Here is a 26,367-nt window from a genome sequence, read left to right on the forward strand (position 1 = left end):
TAAAAGTATAGTTTATTAAGTATTAAATTTAACGAGTAAGCTTTTGTGATAATATTATGCTTTAGTAAATCGCTAGTTTATGTAAATCGCCGCGGACGCGCATGCTTTGTTCAAAGATTTTATTTGCCGCCGGTAAACGAGCAGACGGTTCACCAGGCAAGCAATCAGCGGCGCCAGTTGACACCCGAAACACCAGAGGCGTTACAAGTGCTTTGCCAGCCTAAGGGGGATTTGGAATTTAAAGGTTTTTGGGGAATCGGGGATTGGAAAGATTGGAAGATAGAAACACAACGCAACGTTGTTTCACGTCAGTTTTCTGTGAGGTGGAGCCATTCGTGCTGAAGCATGGTAGTCCGGCACTTTTCGATCGCAACAAAAAATATTCATCCAATTTGATACAATCGTCCGCAAGTAAGTATAGAAGATAAGCACACGAATAAATACTCCACAGTTCGCAGAACAAAACATAAATAGGACCAGAGGGATAATGGCGGTGTTGTTATTTAACCAATAAGTAATCGTATTCCGAGACGTATTGTCATAAGTAAATAACAGTCTGGCCTTAGTCGGAAAAAACCAAAGAAAATTACTTATAAGATAGTTTGATATTTTTAGTAAGTAAGTAATCCCCAAAGGGAGAATGTAAATGGAACAGTAAAATGGAAATTGACATATTTGAAATCCCAGTGTGGATGGAAATTTTAAATTGAGTTGGGATCCTCTGTCGAAAACACGGTCATCATAATAATTATAACTGTAGTAATATAATATTCTCGGCTAACAATACCGGCCGGCTGGAATTACACAGTGTCGTGAACGCTTGAAAAATTGGGATTCCGGTCAACAATTTAAGTGTATTTTACATTGCATATCGAAATCTCTTCATCACAGTGATGATGAGATTTAATTATTAACATTTATATGCTCCATTTCCAAAATAAAATATATTTTCAGAAATAGCCGTACAGATTACATATATAAACAAATGAGATAGAATGTTCTTATTGCTACATCTGTATGCTAGTTTACGGAACCATAAAATATGATAAGCATCGGCAATGAGATTCAGACGGTATCCTATTTATTAGTATTTACGAGTAGATCGAGCCTTGACCCGCCGCCCGAGACCTGGGCCGCCTCAAGAAAACAACTTTTTCAGATAAATACACAGCCGAATTCTTTTGTTGTGTCACCGTAGTGATTTACTGCTCAATATTTAGTGGAGGCAGGCACGAGTCGATTATAAGAGAGCGATTCTAGCGTGTAATCACGGATAGTCGTGTTTAATAAGAGCGGTTTGTCGGTGCGACGGTGCATCGGGAGTTGGATGCGGGCGTATTGCCGGTCGCCGCCGGTAAACAACGCTCGCTCGCTCGCTCGGGCGGCAGGCGGCAGCCGGCAGCTGCTAGACCGAATCGCCTGCATGCGACGCGCAATATCCCTCTTACAAAATAAAGGAATTCTCCGCGACAATCGTTCGCCTTCTTTACCCTCACCCGAGAAATACAAACGCACGCCTCCGAATGACTTTACAAAAATTTGCATGGCACCAGCTTTTTTTTTCTCTATATTTTCACGTTCAGAAAAGCAATTTTTGTACGTCGCCCACGATACGGAACGCGGGAAATTGCACTCGTTCCTCGGTGAGCGGAGAGAACAGTGGGAATGGAGTGGCACAGAGTATTGTGCCGAATAGAGGCGACCGATTGCTTTCGGCTAGCTTTATTGGCCGGTACACTTCTGGAACTTTGATTATGTCTATACACAACTGTTTTATACTTTTAACTACGAGTTAGGTTCCGTTATTGCGACGCGACGTCTGTTTACAAGTGTCGGAGAAGTACGGCTTTACCTGGGAGTTGAGCTCAACAGTTTGAAATGTTTTAAAGATTTAGAAGTCGTTTTAACTGTTTCGTGTCTATTTTTAGACAAAAGAATATTGTCAATTTGCTTGCATACGTAACCTTTAAAAGTATTAGCATTTTCCTCATTTATGTACATAAATGTCACGTAATTTCAGTCTGAGTTTGGTATGTGTTTCATTGAGGAAAGAGTTTCGTTGCAGTCGAGTTATTCTCCGATGTTTTAGATTCAATTAGAGAGGCGGGCCGCGTCCCTCCGCGTCCCTCCGCGTCACACTACTGAATTATCTTAATTACGACCCTCAGGACAACAAAGTAACAGCTAATTACTTTAAACTACAAAATACCACGATTTAATAATATTGTTATTAACTCTGTGCAACTATAAAGTTCCAAGAATTTTGTTTACTATGCTTTGTCATGTTAATTTATGATGAAAAATACTGAAAAAACAATGAAAGAGGTAACACATTAAAGTTTTAAATACTATGCTGTCAATTCAGAATAATAGAATACACACACATCATAATATCATGCTTTTTAATCACAGAAGTGCACTTTTTAATGTCATGGTGGCTCGGATATTTGAACATCATGGGTTCAAAACCTACCAACGGCAAGTACCAATGTGTCTTTTTCCGAGTTATATGTACTTTCTAAGATTGTTTAGACACCAACTGACAAACCGCTTATAATTTCTAATTATAAGTTTTAAATCGCCAACCCGCATTGAGCAAGCGATATACATAATTACTGTACAAATATAATTTAACATTCAGCAGACTTTAAAAGAAATATTAAGCCTTTAATGTTAACCTGGACAGTCACAGGTGACGCGAATGCTATGATGCCATGTAACTTTTCTTTACAATCATATTAAAATGAAGAGACCATTAACAGAGCGCTTCGGATGAATTAAATAAATGAAACTTGAAACATTAACGGCACTGAATACTGTAAAAATAACACATTAAAATGATTCATTTCATGATGTTCATTAAGCTAAACTTTTTACTGTTACCTGACGTTACTTTCAAATGTATTGTCTAGTGATCTCGTGAATACGACTTGCATTGTGATAATATTATTCACAGATATTATTTATTATTGTATTGGTTAGTTGTAATGTCTGCTGTCAGTTTTAATTTGTTTAAAGACACAGACGAAAGATTACCTATGATTATGAATTAAGGCTTAAATTCGATTCAGATATTAATAATTTTAAATATTACTTTATTGTTTACTTTAGATATAATAGGCAAGAAGAGATCTCTTCTTGCCTCTATCACTTCTTTTAGAAAATACCTAACAATTGTTCGTATTTATGATGACAAGATCATGATACTTTTCTCTCATAAGTATAAACGTACTTCTTGCCTCTATCACTTATTTTAGAAAATAACTAACAAGAGTGTTTTTTAATCGACTTAAAAAAGGAGATTCTAAGTTTGACCTGTATGTAAGTAAGTATGTTTGTGCGCGATTGTCTTACGTTTTAAGCATTGTATTTTTCAGACTTAGGAGAAGGTTTTAACGATATTACCTGACATAAACAAAATGGAGGCGGTAAAGAAAATTGAAGGCGTTTCTTTTATTTTTCAAAGTTTTATTATATTAAAATGTTAACAAGAATAAATAATTCGTTTGATAAAGCTTGAAAATATCGTGTTAGCAATGCTCATCTGCCAATTCAAATTCTTTGAGAGTGGAACAGCGATTATCACATATGTGTGTCTACAGCTTCCTGTATAAAAATTAACAAGCAAAGAGAATTACCACAAATTAAAAAGTGTATCCTCTAAGTCTAATTTAATATCAAACGTTTGAATGTCACCTATGCTATAACGTGAGAACAGAAATAATTTGATGAAGGTGCGTAAATAATTTATTTTTGCTACAATATTACAACATCGGGTTGTCGGTATTTTTGTATCCAATCCCAATGCCAACACTTGAGCTGATTTCACAAACCAGGTGTTACATAAACGTAGCGTTTCATAGGAATAACATGGAACTATGATAATATTTATGATGGGCTGTATCGTTAATTTGGTGCGACAGTGTTAAATGGTTCATAATATTTTGTTTATTTAACGTAATTATAACAAATAGGTCGGCGAGCGATGTTCCCGCGAATCGTGGCGAGGTCGATCCGCGGTTCGGGGTGACTGATGACAAATTAGTAATTTGTAATGAGTATTTCTGAGTTAATTTGTATGTAGCGTCACGCTTCCCGGCCTTGCAGCGAAACAGAATTTCAAGTGGTTAAGTCAATTAGTTAACTGATGCTGTTTTTAAGCGGTACATTTTTTAGTCTTAATCGTGTTTACATAATTTATTACGGGTTTCATCAACTTATTTTAACGGTATTTTTTTAATGAAGAACGACATTTGCATTACAATTGTTTTCAGGCTCAAGAGAATACAACAATAATAGCGTACCTTCCATTTACTTTCCGAAAGGGTAGACAGAGGTGCATAAGTGTAATGAAACCTCACTTATCATTAGTTGTTGAACTAAAAAGAAACTCAAACATCATCATCATCATCAATTTCAATTCGTCAAAGATGTTTCTCTTACCAAAATGTTGTTCACACTTTTATTTTTCACTTGTCAATCAAAAGCAAAGTTTAGTCGTATCCGTGAGTTAGTAAATCTATGGTTGTAGTATTATTAGTAATGATTTACGAGCATGTCGTCCCGTTTCGACAGACAGTCAGACACCCGTTAATGACGCCGACCGAAGTGCACTCGATTTTATTTATTGGCTTTCTTGAAAGTCATTTAAAACCCTCTATGTACGGGGTGTGAAGAGAAAACTGTTTGCGCTTCTTTTTTAAAGGGTTTTTTTTAAATGGTTAAGTGATATCACTTAAGTTTAAGTCAAACTATTTATTTATTGCTTCGTTAAAGTAAGATGGGAATAGTAGAAATCGTGTATTTTTACCTGTGTAGTGTTCATATTGTGGTGTCTAAACTGTGTGATCCTTTTAGCCCTATAAGAGTAAATGCATGCTGAAATATTCTTGATTTTTTAAAATATGTATAACATTTTATAAAAGGGAACCGTTTTATAAACGAGAATATTTATTTCCGTACCTGATCGGCAGTGGCATAGTCAACGAGGCACTTACCAAGAATTAATCAACACTCATAAACTTTCGTCATAGCAAATTCATGAGCAATAAGTAATACATTATTATTTCACTACCTACCCGTATAAATTACGTACAACATCAATTTTTCAAATGTCTTCGGATCCGTCCGATCGACTTCCATTAATTTGGATGATGGATGTCAAGTGAGCCACAAGTTTATGTTGTAAATCAATCAAGGATAAATCAGGGCGGTGATGGCTAATTATTTTTATTAATACTTTCTTTTTCCGCTCCATTCCCCAAGGGTTTCAGCCGAGAAAATAAGTAGTTTCAATTAACGTTACTCTGAGCTAGTCTTGTGTGATCTAGGAACGAGTAATTAGCTTTTCATATTAATGTGGGATAAAGATATGTATTTACATAATATTAAGGTTGTTTTTGCAACAGACGTAAGTGGAGATATATAGTATTATATATGTAGTCAAGGAAAATGATCGTGACAACAAACTAGAAGACGAATTTAAGAATTCATGTGTAGCAGTCACACACACAGTTACGACTACTAGAAAAACGTCGCAACATATTTATTGGCTGAACTAAATGAAAGAATTTAGTGACCCTAAAATTTAGGTACACGGGCCTAAAAAGGTTCACGTACTCTCCCCGGCTCGCAAACATAATCTTGGTGGATCTCTTCATTCAAGAGGAACATAAAACATTCTTAAAGTTCGTGCGGTAATTTCGAAGACCAGACAGTAGCAGGGGCTTTTTAAGACGGCTGTAAAAGAACAAATTGGTGGCTCCATATTGTTCACAATGATACACTATACGACTATAGTATGTTAAAGTTATCGTAATAAGACGACAAGGGAGCCTACAAATCATAATAAATTTGGCGAACTTATTAAGTCAGCCGCCAACAAACAATGGAGCAAGTTATTGGCGATATACCCTCGTTTTATCTAACGCCCCCCCTCTCTCACCACCACACGAATGTCCCCCTCCGGCCCAACAAGTGGAGCAATCTACGTTTTATCGGAAAAAGCTCAGGGAATCAAGAATATACCAATTAACAGAGGCAAAGAGTTTACAACAACAGATGTTTAATAGCTCGAGGTAGCTCTCAATAATGTCTGCCGGGAACGGATTTGCCTTTAGCCTTTACTTATTTGCCGGCTCTGTTATACCGATACTGTTGGATCGAATCACTTTCATCGCTATTTCAAATTGAAATTTATTAGTGTACCTTTGATTAATCGATCATTGTAGGAAGTTGTCACCATAGCCTATTTTCTAAATTGTTTCTAACTCTGTTTTCTGTACGCTTTTGTATTATGTTAAGTCTTCTTTTTGTATGTTTACACGAATGTTCTTAGAAGTGTCATTGTGAAAAATGTTTACATTAATTCTTCAAAGTTACTAAAATCACCTTTCTATATATACATGTTCTCAGGTACTCTTCGAGGCGTGGAGTGTCACCTTGGCGCAGCGATAGAAGATGTGACTCACAATGACGCAGTACTACTACGGTACGTACTATCTGGCCAATCCGATGACACATTAAAGCAAATGTTTACCCATCAATAATAATATTTATGAACCAATTCATTAAGGACTCAGGAAGCCTGAGCACGATTAAAGTTAGATTTAAGATGCTCCTCCATCGCGAAGTAAATTATCAATAAATGTCGCTTTTAATAAATTATACAAAGACCGGCTTAATCCAATATTAATGTCCCATTAACATACCAACTTCTCAGTGGTTAATGTAGCTACTGTTTCACCGGGACCATTACATTAACTAACTAATGTTTTAATTTATATCGAAGTGTGTAACTATTATGCTGTCCACCGGCGCAGGAGCACTGCCAGCGCAATTATGTATTGGTCGCTAAATTAGTGGAGCATTAAATTATTAATAAAGGTGACATAGTTGACTGTTGATTTGGTAAACACTAGTACGTAGGCAGCCACAAAGTGGAACAGTAGATGACTCTATTTCCAATCTACAAATATTAGCATCCCCAGCGCGATACGTGCCACAAATCTGCCATAAATAACGAGTTATGCGCCAATATTTACTAGACTGCAGGTACTCACAAAGACGGAAACGATAATTAATCTTGGTGCAACAAGAATTCGAGCGAGTGCAAGGAATTACGATTAAACGCTCTAGTTAATTAATACGCCAACCAAAACCGTCGCTCAAGCGAGTCTCTGCTCGCTGCGAGCCGAGCGAACCGGTAACGCGTCTAACATCTCGCAATCCCGAAACAAGAACAAACCATTAAAACTAAGAGAACGAAATCGGATTCAATCTAACAAAATAGCAGCAATTACAATCCCAAACTATATGCCGTAGGATGTAATGGCCGCCCTTCGATAACATATAAATAGAAGGCTCCGTACGACTCCGCCAATAATAGTCCAAACATCGTTCAATAATGGGACACGAGCGGCCGAAAGTGTAGGGCAAACAATAATGAGCAAAGACAGACCGGGCACGTACACCGACTCGCAGAATTAATCAGTTAGTCACACTTGCGTCGAAGTAAGGAAGAGTCGATTAGGAGGGTACCTTGAGGATTATTGAGACATTGCGGCGCATGCCAGCTGCGGCCGCCCAACTTGCCGATATTGCCGCCGCGGCCAGGGCTGCCCCAACTTGTTTTCAACTGCCCAAGAATTTCCAGTTCCGACGAGAAACTCCGTCGTTCGATCATACTTATTGGAAAAAGGGTTCTCGTTTTCTCATAATGTTGCCATCGTTGTAGGTACCAGTATTAGGATATTTCACTTGTTATATTTTGGAATGATGCCATGTTCCACTTTATGGGTTGGGGTTATTTATACGTACAAAAGTTCTAGGATTTCATAATACTATATCATTCGTTTGTTTCTATTTTCCCCTACCATAATTTGGGTTATTGTGGTACAGAGAGGTTTTGTGGAAGGCGAGGCATTTTAATTAACAAAGCTGTGTTCCCCCGTGGCTCGGAGAATGCTGATGAAAAAATTGACATTACTTTCATATTCGGCGCACATACGCGAGTTTAATTGATAGTTCGTTATCTTCGCAGCGATGAGGTTATTTACATAACTGCTCCATATACGTATCGAATGAAGAGCGCTGTTCACGTAGCTACCTATCGAGTGAATTTTATTTGAATTCGTCAACGCTCTCTGAAGAGACGTTCACTAAATCGCAACTCTATTATATTTCGAGTTTTATAAGCTTGTTTATGGGTACAATGGCTGGTACTGGCACACAACAGCCATTTTGCTTTCAGTAATAGACAAAATAAAAGAACAAAACATAAATAGTTTTTGTTACATCTCATAGTAGCAAGTATAAAAATGTTTTACAACTATTATAGCGCACTTTCGAGTTGCTGAACACATAGTCATTGCTAAAAATAAATTAGTCTATAACATAGCAAATATGTTTAGATAGAGAGATGGGTATCTGTTTATTTATGTATCGATTGACAATCTGACGAGTCGATTATTATATTCAGATCGGGAGAGTTGTTGAGCCGAAACTCATCAACTAGGTTCAACACTTGAATATAAAGCCTTAAGTGGTCGGGGCCGGGGGTTGGACGGCCGACTAATGCACAAAGCGGGTTTCTCTGTTATGGTGATTGTACAAAACAGATTGTGGATGCACCGCAGCACCGCTCCTAGTCGGCTTTGTACCAGAATAACAATTGCGGTTCATCGATATTCCTGCACGGGTGATAATGAGATTTTCTTAACATGAGCTCGGTTTTGAAGGCTCATTTAGTAGCGGGCCTTTAATCTACTTAGTTTAATCGTTGTTATTGTTACTTCGATTTTAGTTTGAAATGCGATGTGGACATGTTTGGAAAATGGGGAATAAGATTTTGTCTTGGTAATGAAAATTGGTTTGTTCTCTTTTGTTTATTGGGTCTTTATAGTGTTCTAAATCTTATACAAGTTTAAAATATAAAACATAGGTGTCATAAAGACCTTTCAGACAAAGACGTCGTGGTCTCGACACTAACAATTTTTCTACGTTTTATGTCTGTTGTCACGCGATACAGTGGACTCGCCCATCCGTCAACTCTAGTTGTCAATCACAACAAGTTGATTGGATTTCGTTATTGCCGTCGATATTTCCCGCTCAAACTGGCCAGGTGAAACCGTCAAATAAAATTTGAAAATAGAACATTTTTGAAATTTTTTTTTAGTCTCTGATTTTTTAATGACGGTGATATATTTTCATTAATTATTAGAAAAGAGAGTGGTAAATCTATGATTCATTATTTTTATTTTTTGTTTTAATTATCAATACAATATTTATCTCTTTACGCCCAAAGGACCCAATAGTTCATTTGTCTCCTTTTATTTATATTTTGTTTTGTGTAGGTATATTGTAACTGTTACATAGAATCAATAAAATGCAGCGATAAATTAAAGCCCATTACTTTTGGCCTCTTTAATTTTCTATCAGAAAAGATGGCTATTTCGTACAGAGTTAAATTAAGACTTAGATTGGTTGCGAAATCTCCGTCGCATTGAAAGTCTAGGGTCTATTTTGTGGTCGGCGTATCGCAGCTTTAAGCGAAGTGCCCGGCTATAATTGACTAATTAATGACGTCACTCAAACTTTCAGTGAGCGCTACACGAAAATGAACTTTACGATTATTTCGGAGCGAGCTATATTTGTAACTGATCAATTATTTCGTCATACATAACTTTGCAAAAGAGGAATTAATGGTTGATTGGTTTTAGAATCGAATTACCGGACTCTTTCATGCAATATCAAATTAGTCGTGGACTGATCGTGCACTTAAATATCTCATTACTGAATGTTGGCTTGGGCTCAAGTCGGTCTTAAACTTCTGATTCCAGTTGTAGAATTTTACCGTGCTATATCGTTGTATTCGAGCATGTTAGAAAATGTAGAGTTGAAATACCAACATTGAACAAAGCCTTCAACCATTTGTGTAGATCTTGAGCTTAGGTAACTGATACAACATGCATTCATTCGCATATCTACACAGTAACATTGGAAACTATACTTTAAGGCCGTATGTACAGCTTCTATTTTTGATATCATCCCTAGAGAATGCATCGCAGGACCGGACCAGAATATAATCGATGCGGTGTTGTGTGAAATAGTATCATGGAGAGCTATCAATAACGAGGGCCTGTGCTAAGTGCTCGAGACATTACCAGCTTAACGTGCTAATATATTGAACAGCTCGTTTGCAAGGTAATGCGCAAACGCCACGAATTTGTATCAGCTGGCAACTAGTTAAGAGCTGATGCACGTTTCGTGGTACCGACAAATTCCCCAACACCATGTAGCTATTGTAGGTGCTACATTGTAAATCTTTAATGTGTACTTGCTATGAATTTTGGCGAGAAAATAGCGAGGAAACAGAGTGCATTGAACCTGGAGCGGTTCTAAGAAATTCATGCACAATTTCAATATATTTACATTATGAAAGTTTGGAAGATTTTGTTCATTAGAAGTTGGCGGTCCCTTAGGAAATCTAAATGTAAGAATCGGGAATCCAAAGACATTACTTTTGTTTAGAACTGAATGTCGTAAGGGTGAACTTTTTCGATTTCTAAGCTCAACTTAAACAACAAGGGTTAGACTTAGTATCTTTCTATAGAAGTTATAGCAAGATTAAAGATGATGATAAAATATCTATCTATCAGTGAAATTCTGAGAGCATGCCTTCTTTGCACAGATTGCAGAAGAGTTACATAAAGCCTGCAACTTGTCTAACAGGAACGAAGCAACTGATTGTACATTCGCTAATAAGCGTACAACTAGTTCCTTTAAGCCAAGTGGAAGTTGCAGAAAGTCCTTGGCGACAAGCCAAGAAAACATTAAGACGAAGAAGTCGACAACAATTACGAAGCTTGTTTAATTTGATTGAGGTTATATGATTCCCTGAGATGTCGGGCTCGGGTCGGAGCCGCTCCAGCTGCCGACGCTCCGTCCAGGAGCTGGTTACAATTACAGATGTATTATTTATCAGACGGCAAAGCGGGCTCTCGTCCGGAAAAAGGAATTGATTTCTGCATAATTTAACAGCGAAAACACCTCCCTGAGACCTTTCTCTAGTACTAAAAACAAAACATTCGTTTGTATTTTACTACTTTCTTCAGAATAAATGCATTTTTTATGCCCATATACGCACTCCTTGCGAAATGAAGGCGAGTTGATGTGCTATTCGCCGCGAGATTTTCCAAGAGCTCTGGTTTCATTTACGAAATATTTTATTATTTTACACCGCGTGGAATAAAGAATGCCTAATTCCCTTTGACAGACCATGTCTAATATTTTATTCAAAAGAAGGTTTCGTTAACATAATAATTAAATGTGCTTTATGAATATAAAGTCTTAATCAAAGTCTCGTAAATAGCATAACTTTTCCTAGTATTTTGCTCGATAAACATTATGCATATTAAATAGTCTGTAGGGACGAGAATACCAAGAAATAGAAAAAAAAACTTGGTACATCTTCTCTCAATAACATTGATTAAATACTGCGACTAATTAAATCAAGATGTTTAGTTTACAACCACCCACGTCTTATGTCGCTTTTAATAAGGTTTGCATAAAATATCATATTAAATGTAGATTAAGATAAACTTATAAAGAAGTTAGTTAAGTTTTGCACAGTCCCGATGCACCGGCCGTGTAGTTGTGCGACTTGTACGTAATAACATTAGATTGATTAGCGGTGTGCACACAACAAACACGCGGCTCCGATGCGGCCGGCTTTGTTGTCGGACCGGGCTGAGTCAGATTCTTGTAGGTAATTAACCGTTGCTATAAATTAGTGCGGCGGCCGGGCGTCGTCCGGCGGGCCTCATTGCGGATGCGACGCACGGCCCGGACGGCCCAAGGATGCGGCGTCCAAACATTGTCACTGCACCGCAACTCCAGCTGTGTTCCCTAGTTAGTGCCCGCACAACACTACGTGTTGAAATATTGCCATTGTTACCACTAACTAAGGAGCGACACTTCATAGATATTCGATTACCTCGTAACTTGTCCGGCACTGTTGTGTACGTTCTTGTACACGACAACTTTACTATACAGCTTCTTTCTAATTGGATTTCGTTTAACTACCCTACGTACTTGTCATTAATCAGCCCAGACTAGCGTCTCCATGAAGATGAGAAAAACAAATGTATTTTTAAGACATCCTTACTCGTTTTATGAGAATACTTCATAGAAGTTGGAACAAAAAACTGAATAGTGAAAACAAATAACTAGTTGTTTACGAGTTTCCCAAGTCCATAATATCGAACAAATAAATTTTATCACACATCCGACAATAGTGAGCGAAACTGTGGAAGTGGTAACTGTATTAAATTATACGAGGAAATATGATGGTAACTTAACTCTTATCGTTTCTAAGAAAACCCATTTTATTAGAACGTCTTTGTAGAGGGTCGATCTATAAATTGAGAAAAGATTAATTACGTGTCTTCGTACATTAATCACCCACAAAGTGCTTGCTGTGATGGTAAACGGCTGAGACAAAAAGCTCTCTAACGATAGGATCTCGCAAATACATTTTTATTGATTCAAGCGATTTTAAATTAATGTTAAAATGTCTAGGGGTTAGTGTATACGTAGGTGTTTGTTAATACAGGACACGATGTTAATTTTGAACATATTGGCAATGCATGTCACCGCGCCCCTACTATGTAGTTGGCTTGAGGTAATCGCTCCAGCTCACGTATCTGATGGAGTTTCCAAGCTTCCAAACTAGTTGGACTGTTGTCGGAAACTTCCGACGATGCTCGGTGCAAGGTGCATGTTCCAACCTGTTCCCGATAAGGAGGAGGATTCGACCCTAAATCCTAACACGCGCCCGATCTGTCTAGTTTAGCAAAATATCCACTCTCTTGTCTCAATTAAAACTTTGTCTAGAGTAGAGTCGATGGAAATAAATTGAAGGATGTCAGTCATTCATATCTTACGTTCATTAAGGGCTGAGCTGAGAGCATCACGCGCGGCGTTCTTGTTTTATTCAATGTCTTGAGACAAGTTATATGGCAGACCATTACCTAATTGAAGGCTGGCTCGTCGCGGCACCTCAGCCAAAGTGTTATTGCAAATGCGAGTCACGACACGGCGTGAACTTGTTGTCGCGGGGGTGTGCGGGGTGCGGGGCGCGCGGGGCGCGGGGGTGTAGGTGTCACGTGACCGGGAGCTGCGGCGTCCCGAACGTTGTCGAGGCCATGAGACTTATGAGGATTACGGGAAAATGTGTATTCGATGACATTTTTCGGGGCCGTAGAAAAAGATGAAATATAAGGAATTCTAAACGTGACCGGAATATTGTATAAGGCGTCACCTATTACCGGTCTATGCGTTCTTTTCGCGGTCGGGCGGACGAGTGCCGATGAAACCGAGCGTGACGTTCCATTCCTGATATAAAAATGTAAGTATGAAAAAGCTTTGTTAAACGCGACTTGGCTTCGGCGAAGTGGCAAAGTTTCAAGTGGAAAACTTTTCATGGAAAAATCTTTGCAGAAAACGATTAAATTTTAAGGCTATTTGTACTGTTTTAAGCGCGGCCGAGGACGAAACGTCTCATTTAATTTATGTTACTCATTATATTTAGTAACGAAATCCCTCAACGATTCAGCTCAGCTAATTGGCCGCAATTATGTAAATGTAGACCTTAATCGCGTAACTTGGTTAACACTCGTGGTGATATTATTCAATATAGTGCAGAGTGCAGAGCTCGCAGTCTTTACGGAAGATTATTTTAATGAAATAATTGAATCAGCGGAGTACGGTGGACAGTGGATAGTGGACGCCGGCAGAATCTAGAGCAGGCTGCGGCAGCCGCTCTGTGATTACATTTGGCTTCCAAAATAATTCCGCCTGTGTCCGGTATAAAGCCGAAACTAGTTAACACATAAAGTCGTGTCTCATCAAAACCTCAAATTGGATTAATCGAAAATCAATAGATAAGATAATCGAGACAAAGACACGAGACTCCGTCGGAACGCGTCGTAAGAGAAGATTCTTATACCGAGATAAGGAAAACAATGCTTGTTTGTGGACCGCATGGTTCCCTGGGAACATTTAGTGCGGACTTGGACCCTCGTTACAATCAGCGCTGAATTATTTACCAGGGCCCAGCTTACTGGCCCGAATTGATTTCTGCATAATTTACACGAAAGGAAATGTTAGAACCAAAACGTAAAAACGACGATAAACCGCTGTTCACGGTAAAGTATGACAATGGTGGATTGGGTTTAAAAAATGTAAAATGTTTTCGTCGGGTTGCAGCGAAGCGAATCATCGGACGTCTGCAGATAACTATTAGATAGTTGAATCAAGAATGAGGGAGGCAAAAATAAAATCAGTACAGGTGGTATTAGGATTCGGTGCACGTAGCGTATCGGAGGTTTCGGCGGAGGAAGCTGGGCTGCGGCGGCGGCTACCGCAGTGCGCTCCCGCCGCGCCGAGCACCGACAGATAGCTATTCGTGCCTGTTCTAAGACAATTACCGCTACGTAAACGGAAAATTGTTCGAGAGCTCTCTCAAACGTGTTTTCTAATCTTCGAAGAGCGGGTCGAAGGGGAAAGAGATGCCACTTTTACATTTTTAACGTTCGAACGAGATTATTCGTTTTGTTACAGGATCGCTTCGAATACTGAAAGGATAAAACGGGACCCTTATCATATCGTGAGAGTTGTTAATGTAAATATTACAGGAATAGCGTTTTTATACGCGGTGAGCTCAAATTGACCGGTTTTATTGTGAGAGCCTTTTGAATAAAAGATTTTATAATAGCTCCGTTCTCTGTTACGGTATCTCGTTCTCATAGCACTGGTATCACATAATGTGTGCAAAACAATGAAAGCGCGCCGCGCGAACAATTAATATCCAACACAATATTTTCACAAAGTTTCACTTCCGAAACTACGTCCTGTGCCGTTTGGAACAAAGTGAGTCCTCTCTGCAGACTATTTTACGGGTCATAAACTGCGCGAGGGACTGACAGAAACTCGACCTTAATGCCGTTTAAAAATATTCACGTTTACCCACCGATATTGTAATGTTTGCTGCATCCTGTTCCTACGTGGGACCATGTGCTATGGCGAGGTGGTGTTGACTCCTCGTCTAGAAAGTTCCCGCGACACAGTCGGGCGAGTTGTTAAGTCTTAGTTTTGTTAGCACGTGGAATCTCTTCGTTGCTACGGGTTAATCTGCGAAGCGGTGTAACCTGGCGCGACCCCAAGATTTACGCTTCCACGCAAACAAGCTAATTGATTAAATATAATAATCGTTTTACGACCGCTGTCGATATCACAAACATTCACGGCGGGTAAATGAGCCCGACGTCATCGTGCCGGTATGTGTGTTTGTGTAATCCTATTTGTGTAAGTAATACAGTGAGGTTGTTTGTGTAAGTAATTCATCGCGTTAAATGTCTGACTATGGGCCATTAACAATAAATCCCGTTGTTTGTGCCTCCCCGGCGGTTGGCCGGCGCGCGGTTGCTCCACACCCCGACTGACGTTAATCAGCTTCCTCCTCAGATATCTAGATTATACGTCTGTCTGGATAGAGCACTACTTTTATTTCTCTGAAGGCGAGGTCAACGTGAGCACAATCCTACTTCAAGTGTCCGTGGTTGTTATTAGATTTGCTTCGAAACTATTTTTAAAAACTGTTCCTCGTGGTGGATTTTATTTAGAAGAAATATGAAACGTTCTGTCGTTTCTCGTTATCTTCTGGAGATTAATATTGTGCTATATTTGAAGTATGTATTTATTTAATAAAGGAAACTATTCGTTGTGGAGGTGGTAGGTTAGAGGGCAGAGGGTAGAGTAATAACTCCCACCGAAAGTAAAGTTAGGTCTTAAGTTGAATTAAAACCTTGTTATGTTCTAATTCCCTCTAAACTGTTGGTATGAGAGAGCTGAACATAAAGTTTAACTGGGAAAAACACAGACGGCCACAAGCTAAATTCAAGTTGTAGGAAAAAAGCAGCTAAAACTGAAAGCAAAACGTTAACTCGGTTCTGTTGCTAGAAATCTCCGGGGAGCTGTTTTTAAGCTGCACGAAACATAAATTTTGCAGCTCGTTTAAGTTTAGCTCATTATTTCATTACTCGCATTATCTGCTGCGAACCTCTCTCGTTCTTGTTTTACATATACCTACCTGGCGAGACGAGATATTCTGTATTTTGTATATACGTTTTTAATATTTGTGTTTTAGTTAAAGCCGCTCATCATATTTTACGGTTTCTTGTAAATTCATGAAATACCTATAAAAGATATGGCCCATAAAATTGGATTTAATGTACGATTGTTTTGAATTATACCTACATATTTGTGGTTTGGCATCGATTACAAGTTTCAGTGCGATGCTTCTTATTTAGTTGAGTACAAAGAAGACAGTACCTACTTAAAATTGTTATATAATACTGTAACAAATATTAACATTAATAATAAGGTGCTTCCCTAAGGAATGATTCAATGCCTATTGCTTGGGAGAAGTCAAGCGCATGATTTACTTGTGTTCTATGTGCTGGCGCATGACCATTATTCTATTGGACATTCGTTCATTTTCAGATTTTTTTTACGTTTTAGTTTATAGACATACACATAACACCCAGATCTAAAACAACCTTACGTGGATCACACATGGCAGCCGATTGCCACCGCGCCAATAGTGCAATCAAATACTGTTTGGTCTATCCATTGAATATATTTAATAGCAAAAAAGAGACAAAAAAGGCCGATCACATTAAAATTGAAATCAAAATATTCTGCACTGTAACACAGCAAGACAAGACCTTGTCAAACTAACTGCATATAAGGATGAAAAGGATGATAAAAGTAAAAGACGAAATAATAACAACGTATTCCTAACAAATCTCTTCAGTATAATGGCATGTCGTTTCTCTAAATAATAACGCAAACCAGTACGGTTTACATATACTGGGTGCCACGTGTGGCGCGGCTCATGTCAATGTATGGGAAAACCTCTTGACATTCAAGTCACGTTTAATATTTCTTATTTCTTTTGTCTCATTTGTCCTCGAGTCGGAATCACATCAACTCTTGTATCCGAGTTTTTCTTCCGATTACTCCGGATTGAGAGATTTTTTTAGCTTTTGAAACCAACTAAATTGTTGCGGTTGGTTTGGAGTCGTTTCTAATGTGTTTGGTTGTTGCTGGTGCAGATTGATTGATGAGAGAAGTTGCAAATATAATTGGGATGGTAATTCCATCTGTTAGTTCTTTTTTTATGGTATAAGTCGGTAAAAGAGATGATTGTAAGCAATCGCCGCCGCTCATTACACACCAGATACATTACAAGCGCGTTGCCGGTCTTTTGGGCGTTAGGAATTTAAGAGTTTTTAGGAAACCGGGAATTGTGAAGATTGGAAAGCGTGGTAATTGGGCCTCCGGTAACCTTACTCACACAACGCAAGCGTTGTATCACGTCGGTTTTCTGTGAGGTCGTGGTATCACTCCGGTCGAGCTGGCCTATTCAAGCCGAAGCATGGCTTTCCCACACTTGTAACACTCGTGGTGTTCCTGAAGGACTTGGTATGCATTTGTCGTGTCATTATTTCGCTTGTATTAGAAAGATTGAGCATATTGTTAATGTCTAATACAGTTTGCACTGTAAGTTTCAGTAAACGAGATGAGATTGTAATTATCTTTCTCAGCTCAATATTTCTATAGCAATAATGTCTAAACTCAGTTGGGATCGAATCTGATTCCATTCTAAGCATTACCCTCCTTTTCGGGCTAATGTTTTAAACAAACAGTACGGTCTCTTACTGTCCTTGTGGCCTCATTTGATACGACAATTGGCCAAGTTAAACGCGGCCTAGATAAAAAAGGCTCACTTATACTAAATAGAGCCGGCCAGTTTACCCAGCCAATATCGGAGTCTGACGGGAATTCTTGATGGCGACGGACTCCTTTAGTTTAATCTAGATTAGATAAATATATTCCAACGTGGATACCCATTGCGTTATAATGTCACGTTTACGTAGATACAGTAATCCTACCTCAGAATAGTGCAAGTCTGGCTTGTTAGTGCCACTAAATCTTAACCAAATTTGAGTAAACAAGACTGTTTTATGTGGAGTCACTGTCCGCTTACACTGAGGGTGATAAAACACATATAGGATATACCTAGGTACGAAGCCATATATGTGGTAAATAAAGGTGAACGTTTCCCCTGGACACAGACCATAAGTCATAAAACCTTTTAGACGCAGGTGAAGGCGCAGCATTAAAAATCTCATTTAGTGAATTCAGGCATGGCCGGCTGGGGTCGCGGCCGCCCAACCTGCTCCCTCTGGTCCTATAACCAAAGGAGTCATTCGTACGCATACATGTAATATAAGTAAACGCTTTGTACACATCACCGGTATTGCTTCCATTTGATATTGGATAGCAATTTATTTATCATACATATTGCGGCTGGGAACGGGCACCGAATCTCGCCGTGGAGGCGTCTTTCTTTCAGTGGGGAATCAGGAATCGAAAACGTGTGGGGAATTCTGTGTGTACCTCGCGATGTCGCCCATGTTCATAGCACATGGCAATAGTAATAGCAATACACAATTTTAAACATATCTACATATAGGTCAATTGATTTTATCGTCTGTAAACTTTGCATTGCATTCACTGGGGAGCATGTTTGTTATTCCTGACAACGTTCGGTAAATTGTATTTTTCGTTTATTAAGTCGAGCCGTTTTTGTACAGAATACCTGGAAATGCTGTTTCACAATTGGCAGGTTTAAAAAAAGAATTGCGACATGTTTTTTCGTGATTCGTTTTTATTATGTTGGAAATCTTTTGTTGTGTATTGTGAGGTGGTACAATAGGTGCATCAGGACGTGTCTTAAACTCTATTGCAACTAGTAGTTAGGTACTATTTTCTTTGTTGTGTCTTTGGTAATATCTTTAAAACTTTAATGTTCTTCTTCAGTCATCGATCAAGAAATCCAATGACCTTCCCGTGCACAGGTCGTGCACGGCTGCTTCCAAGCAAGCCAATTGATAATTTAAGTCGAAGAAAATTGTGAAATTTTGAAACATTTTAAATATTCCGTAAAATCCACATAAGCATTCAAACAATTACACACAAAGCAAAAACAATCAACAACAGAGAAAACATTTGAAAATATGCTAATTAAGGATCATAAATCTCGGCCTACATTTATCTGAAATAACTTCTGCCCGTTCTAGGCAGCGCGCGCATTTAAATACCGAAAAGAACCATTTGCAGCCGCAGTAGGGACTTTATCGGAGGCGCTCCATCATCACAATAACTCGTTCAATAAGTGCGGCACAACATCGGTAATATGGTTTCATTTAGAAAGATGCAAATGTCGCGACGCCGGCCACGCTCCACCGAACGCGATATTGCGCCTCCGCGGCACTCCCCGGCACTCCCCCTCCGCACTCGTCCCGCCTCACCTCGCCACACTTCCTCACCTCGACTATCTTCACTTTTAATCGTTCCCCAGAGAATTTATTAAAAATCGTGCTCGATTTTACCTCGGCTACCACCACCAATATCACCTTATTTAGCTTCAAAACTCCGAACAAAACAAATTCATCCGAACATTTGTCCACATTTGCACTTTCGCAGACCATTTTAGGGGAATCGAAAGTTGGCAATTCATAAATCTCTGTTAAGACGTAAAGCATAGGTGTACCGGAACGTAATAATTTAAAGAGTTAGCCGTTGAAAACGTCGGTAAAGTTGTAAAAACTTCATTCTGTAAATTTCGTACATTCCTAGGGTAGAGTTGTAGGTTTAAGTTGAAAATTTATGCTGTGCGAGTGTTCACGCTGTTAAGCAAGAAGGAGACTTGGTGAGTGTCGCATAGATCACGCAGGACGTGGCATATCGCGGCACGGCGTGTGCAGCCGCCGCCACTAGACGTGTCTGACATGGACGCGCCCTGACTCCCTATCATTGTTAATAAATAATGAGCTCCCTAAGTGTACTACGACGGCGACCAGCCCACATGATTGCTCGTCTCACACAGCTACAGGAGAGTGCAGACGGCATGTGCATCGAATAATCGTTAACGTCATCCACGCATTAGAAAAGCATTGTTCAAAGTCTCAAGTTCATTTCTCCTTTGCGAACTCGAATTGCAAGCTAAGAAATGCTTTCGTAAGACGCTAGAAGAAAAACAAAAGATAGTGCGGTAAATACCAACCTCTTTGAAAACTCATTCGTCTGTCGAACCTTTAACTTGGAATTCCTAGTTCAGGGCCATTTACATTCCGAAATGTGAAAAGTCATGCCGAACGAATGCGAGCTCCGCATCTTGGGATTTTCTAACTTCACGTGCTTTTCCGTTTATTTCCTGCACGGTTCTCCCCCCGGCCCGAATCAGTCCCGGATTCGTTAAGGAACTAATCGGCTCATTGTGCAGGAACTGCACTCTGACCTCGTTCGGTGTGCACCGATATCTATCGGTATCTACGTAAATGAAAATTTTATTTCTTATTCTTCCGTTAATTTTGTTCGGAATGAGAAACTATTATACGTGCTTCTTACTGCACAGGTGGTGGAAATGTGTTTTGTGTGCCATAAAAAGTGTTACTCAGTGAACCGTACAATGTTCAATTAGCTAATGTTCGATTAACGGAGAACATTTTACTGTAAGTACGTGTTTGTGAGACTTTTCCAATGTGCTGATCATGTTTTCTAACTGAACAGATTAAACTTTATTGTTTCCATAACAGTTACATTTGTCTGGGAGTATTTATAGCTCAAGTTATAAACTAAGCACTAATTGGTTTGATTTTATTACACTAATTTGTAAGAGAGATCTTATTATCTACATGACTTGTATTGTATAGTCTTGACATTGGTAAGAAACTTGCAAACTTTGCCAAGTCGTGCAGTACGCTGTATGCAACAAAGTGTATCACCGCGCGCCTATTTTAAAAAGTATAAAATTTAATGTTATTTGAAACAAAGCCGGGTGTAGTGAGCCTGCACGTCACCGACGTTATAATGCGATCGTAGAAGGAGGTTTTGGCGCGCAGTTAGTAATAAAAACTTTTGTAATTACACTCATTTAGGGCAAGGAACCCGCCGTTGACGCGGTGTCGTGCCAAAAACGGCAATTATTTTTATAACGCCACCCGGCCAAGTTCTCTCCGATTCTTTCGTGACCGTTGACACATACATTTCGTGTTTTGTGGCAGACGATGTATAGCCGCATTTTTGGGACGCTAATGTGCGGTTTGGCTCAAATTTCACGATGTCTGTCTGCCCTTTGTAGATTTTTTTATTGCGATACTTATAATAAAAAACGAAAATGTCAGTGAGCTTTAATTTTATTTTTATCAGATGAAATTAAAGTTCCATTTAAAATATTATTTCACTTCATAGTGCAACAGTTTTTAAATGTAAAAGTTTCGAATTAAAACGCGGTAGGCAATTATAAAAAGAACGCAAATAAAGCCAAATGAGCAATCGAGTAAAACGACCGTATTGTGTAACAACTTTTGAAATAAAAATTACACGAACATTGTGTCTCAGCCCCGGTTACAACACAATGAACATGAGGAGCTTATTAAAGAAACCGAATAACAAAACAAGGGGCCAAAATACAGTAAACAAGAATCACAATTTGTAAATAATTTGTTCAGTAAAATTATAATCCGCGTCCGGACATGGGGGTCGTGTCAGGCGGTGACAAGCGACGACTTGCCAAGACACCGCTCGTAAAAACTTTTCTAATTATGTACATTTTGGAGGTAAGACGCGGGTACTCCACCACATTATATTTTCTAGTTCATTTGTTCAATCTGGTGTAAATTTGAATACATACATTCAACGCATGAGCCACAGCGAACTTGATAAAAACTAAACTAAAACGTCACGACTTTTTATCCCCGAAAGGGTAGGCAGAGGTGCACATTACGGCACGTAATGCCGCTATTACAATATACACTTACTTTTCACCATTTGTGTTCTAAGTCCCATGTGACTGGGGTTGAGCCTATTGCTATATACTAGGCACAATTCCAGACTCTGAGACACTGAGAAATTTTCGAAACGCCAAAAAAGGTCCAGTAATACTTTGTCCGACCTTCGAATGAAACCCGAGACCTCTTGTCCGGCAGTCAAACTTGCGACCACTCGACTAACGAGGCAGTCTCTTGATTCCATCTCCGGTGTAAATAAGCCAACTAACTTAAATAGAAACACTGATTTGTTTTAAGATAAACTAAAATGTTACGACACTCGAGAAAATACGAACTACGTAATATTCAAACCTTTTTTGATAATATCGAAATGAATAGTGTTGTATCGCTGTCTCGGTTACTTTATTCTCGTATCTTGTCAACGCTCGATGGTATCAGCTTTATAGAATGGTTTCATTATGTTAAATAATTTGCAATATTTGCCCTCCAAAAGTAATAGATGTATTAATATCGTATCTACTTTCAAAGTCAAAGTTAACATTATTTATTTCAAATAGACTGGAAGGAACTTTTAAACTTCAAAGCAAATTTTATAAGTTATATTAAAAAATGTCAAGTGAAGCTATTTGCTTCGTTCCATTCCTCCTTAGGTTTCGTTTTTTGTAGAAATTGGGTGTACATTGTACAATGGCATTACGTGCAGCTCTGCCCACCCTTTCGGTGATTGCCTATCGTTCGGGGATTTAAAAATGAATGCGTAACAGTCTCAGATATTCTCTGAGATACATGGATTTTCTGTCAAAAAATGTTAATATGTTACTTAAGTAACAAAAAAACTTACAAGTAACTTAGTTTTTAATTAATTAAAAACTACTTAATTCACAACACCAATCAACGTATAGAAGAGAGACTGATTCAACTTTACTCTTCTTATTAAAACTAAAACCAATAACAGTTTATGCAACTTTATGTTCAACTCAAGACTTAAGACACTTTAGCTAGCAGTTACATTTTGCGAAAGTAAAAGTTGACAGATGCCAGTTATAGTTACGTAACATTTCCTGGTTAACTAATGAAAGAAAATATATATTATAGAAGATATCATTGGAGTTATGTTGTTCCAAGTAGTTGTGGTTTGATGATGGGGTTTGAAGTTTGCTGTAATGGTATGGTGTTTGGTTGTGAAGCTGGTGTTTATGATATTTCAATAGTTTTACTGTTGTTCCGTGAGACCAAATTAATGGTGAATAGATTTGTATGTGATAGGATCATATCTGATAGGAGAGAATGGAAAAAAGAGACAAGAAATGGAAAAAAAATACTGCGCGACGTCGCTGCGTCTGCATACGCTGTTTATGGTCATGAAGAGTCCCTCTGTGACTCGAAACTAGTAGAGCCTTTCTCAATATATTTACGTTAGTGTTTTAAGAGACAAGTTATGCGCTAATCCTATCAGTATACTCTAGACTCCTGAGAGCTGTTATCATATCAACTTTTATTTGGGGACTGAACCCAACAACATGTAATCCACAAATCCGTATACAAATACTACTAGTCCTATGAGAGAGTGCCAAAGAAATGACCATTAAATAGTTAGTGGTAATAATAAAGTGACACATCATGGCTAGGATTCTGGACAAGTGCCTCGCTTTTCTTGGCAAGGCGGTATGACATGGCCAATAAAATCTGCGAAATTACCAGAAGATGTATTATTTTGTAAGATTTACGTAATCTAATACCTTATATACATACATAACTTCACGCCTGTCTCCCATGGGGGTAGGCAGAGACAATGGACCGCCAATTGCTACGACTCTTACATACTTCTTTCGCTTCATCAACAGTCATCAGTCTTTTCATGCATGCTCGTCGGTTAAAGGTACTTTTAATTTGGCCCTTCTTTAATATAATATCGCCAATCTGCTCTCTATATGTCCGTCTAGGGCGTCCTCTAATTAATATTATACCTTTATAGAAACTTAAGATGAGGTTATTGAAATATACAATCGCTAATAATTAAAACCACGGCTATGGTGTACTGGTCCTTATGTTGCTGCCTATTTACTTCGGAAAACTCTCTCATTACGCTAAACTGTTTTGCAAAGAGAGAAAAGCATAAAGAAAAACAATGAAAAGTCCCTAAATCCGGCCTAGTCTTGTTTTACGGCGGATATTGTTTCACATTTAAAATAATCCTCCATGTTTCTACCAAATTTTAAAGCATAAAAATTAAAAAAGGCGCGAACAATGCATGTTTTGATGAAAATACAAATAGATATAGGGGAGGGAAATAGCGCATCTCCCGCGGGTCCGCGTCCAGCGTCCGCAGAGTGGAGTGCGAACAAAGAGGTCCGTAACGTGTCTGTTGTAAACGTGGAGTGGCCTGTAATCTGTTACATTTTACGTAGCACTTGTTTTGTTTCCACGCGATTCCCAGGAATATTTTTACAGCGCGGACCGGACGACCCATTCCACCGAACGATGCTGCGTCTGCATAAAACTCCAGGAAATTTTACGTGTTTCGACACAATGATTATGAAACACTCGTAAACTTGAACTAGGATTTTCTCCGTCGAGCTCCAAGATATCCATTTTCCCGGCGACTGTTGGTCGGATCCAAAGCTCTCACAAAGAAAATATAAAACGAAACGCCATTAAGAGTTGTTTACGCGGCATGCATAAATACAAATGAATGGCCCTAAAGCATCGCGGTTAAGACTGTAGTGAGAAAGTTTTGCAATTATTGTAATTACGAGTCGACCGAGAAGCATCCACCGTCGAAACAACGTCATATTTCCTACTTAATCGCGCCGAGATGCCGACATTATTATAAATAAATCAATTTATTACGTGCGCCAGCCACCACATTACTCATTCCATAATGCTTCAACTTTGACTAACACCTACACGCATCGCTAATTAAAACTTATTAAACTATTGCTATTAAATATGTTTTAAAGACCCGCTTTGTTATGGTGATAATTACGCGAGCACGAATTTCGTGTTTGCCAAATATTTGTGTAGCCGGTTTTCTATATTAACCTGTATTTTTGTTCCTGCCTTTGTTGGCGGCCAACTTAATTCTGTCTGTACCTCAGGGGAATACGCTCAGTGTGTAAAATTTCAGGTTAATTTCCAGTGCACGGGCGGCTGTGTGTCTTTGTTCGGGTGTACCTTATTCCTGAGGAATTTAAGACTAATTTGCAATACAGAAAACCCTAAATTATTTTAACAAAATAACATTTCAATGTCCGTAGTGGCACGTAAATCATTCTATAGAACTTCAGGCTCCATATTGTTTTAATTGGGTATTATATGAAATTGACTTATCAGCTGTGAAAATGTCATCGTTCGGTTCATTGACTCGATGCTTTCGGTACATGACAAACACATTGTCATTTCATTCAACGGTACATACTTACGAGAATGATTGACTTAATCAGTTCACGAATTACTTTTAATGATACTCCAAACCGATATTGAAATGTCATCTGATTGATTAATAACAAACCAATCTTTACATTGGGAAATGACATCAGTGTGTGGGTAGTGGGTGGCGACACACACGTGGGTATTAGTCATCCAATCCGAGCGATCAATCTCGAACGCATTAAAAAGTTTGCACATAAATGGGTGCACTTAACGTATTAAATTCGCTGACAATGAATAACGGGCGGGCTGCCGTACAAACTGTAAAATATTCATCTTAAAAAAGCGACATTTAAATCTCCCCCTGTAATATGAGTAACGGCTTATTTGGTTGTAAATCGTAGAGCGGTCGTTCGTCAAACGAGCCCAATGAGAGACGCAATCACTTAGAGTATGTTCTCAACTTAACTACCCTGTTATACTGTTTGCCAACGTACAGTTTGCGGAACGAGCGACAACTACACTATTTTCATATTAGTTATGCACCGGATTGTAATATTTAGAATGCTTGTTTTCTAACCGCAAATATACTGTCCGAAGCTACGTGAATATGAACTTTATGTTAAGCCACGTCCACATTGTGATACAAAATGTTCGCATTTAAGAACAGTCATCACAGATGGTGCGACAAAATTGTGACATTAAACGAACAATAAATTAAGTAGTGCGTAATAAAGGCCCAGTCAGTTTATCTTCTTAAAAATGGCATTGTACCACACCTACGTCGGATTATGATGCTAATGTAAATATGGAGTGAACGGGGAATTTCATAACAGATTCTATCTCCCCGTTTAAACATTTTTTATTTTTAATCTCGTGTAAGGGTGAGTGCAGACCGTGGGATTGATGTGCTCTTCATCGGCTTTTTTACCACTAATTAATCACGGAGCGATGATTAATCAACGCAGCCGCGGGCGCATTTAGAGCAGCATTTTAATGATCCGTTTGTCGGACGTTAGTATTTCTTCCTAAGCAAGGCACGTGCCGCGGACGGGTTTATGCTGCTTGTGTACGATCG

At 38.8% G+C, this 26,367-nt stretch overlaps 1 protein-coding gene across 5 annotated transcripts in view; it reads right to left on the reverse strand.

Annotated features, from left to right (window-relative positions):
* Positions 1–26,367, reverse strand: part of LOC118273257 (protein muscleblind) — a 237,237-nt gene that overhangs the window by 144,100 nt on the left and 66,770 nt on the right. The window lies entirely within an intron of this gene.

Source organism: Spodoptera frugiperda, chromosome 1 (assembly GCF_023101765.2).
Source record: "Spodoptera frugiperda isolate SF20-4 chromosome 1, AGI-APGP_CSIRO_Sfru_2.0, whole genome shotgun sequence".
Taxonomy (NCBI): domain Eukaryota; kingdom Metazoa; phylum Arthropoda; class Insecta; order Lepidoptera; family Noctuidae; genus Spodoptera; species Spodoptera frugiperda.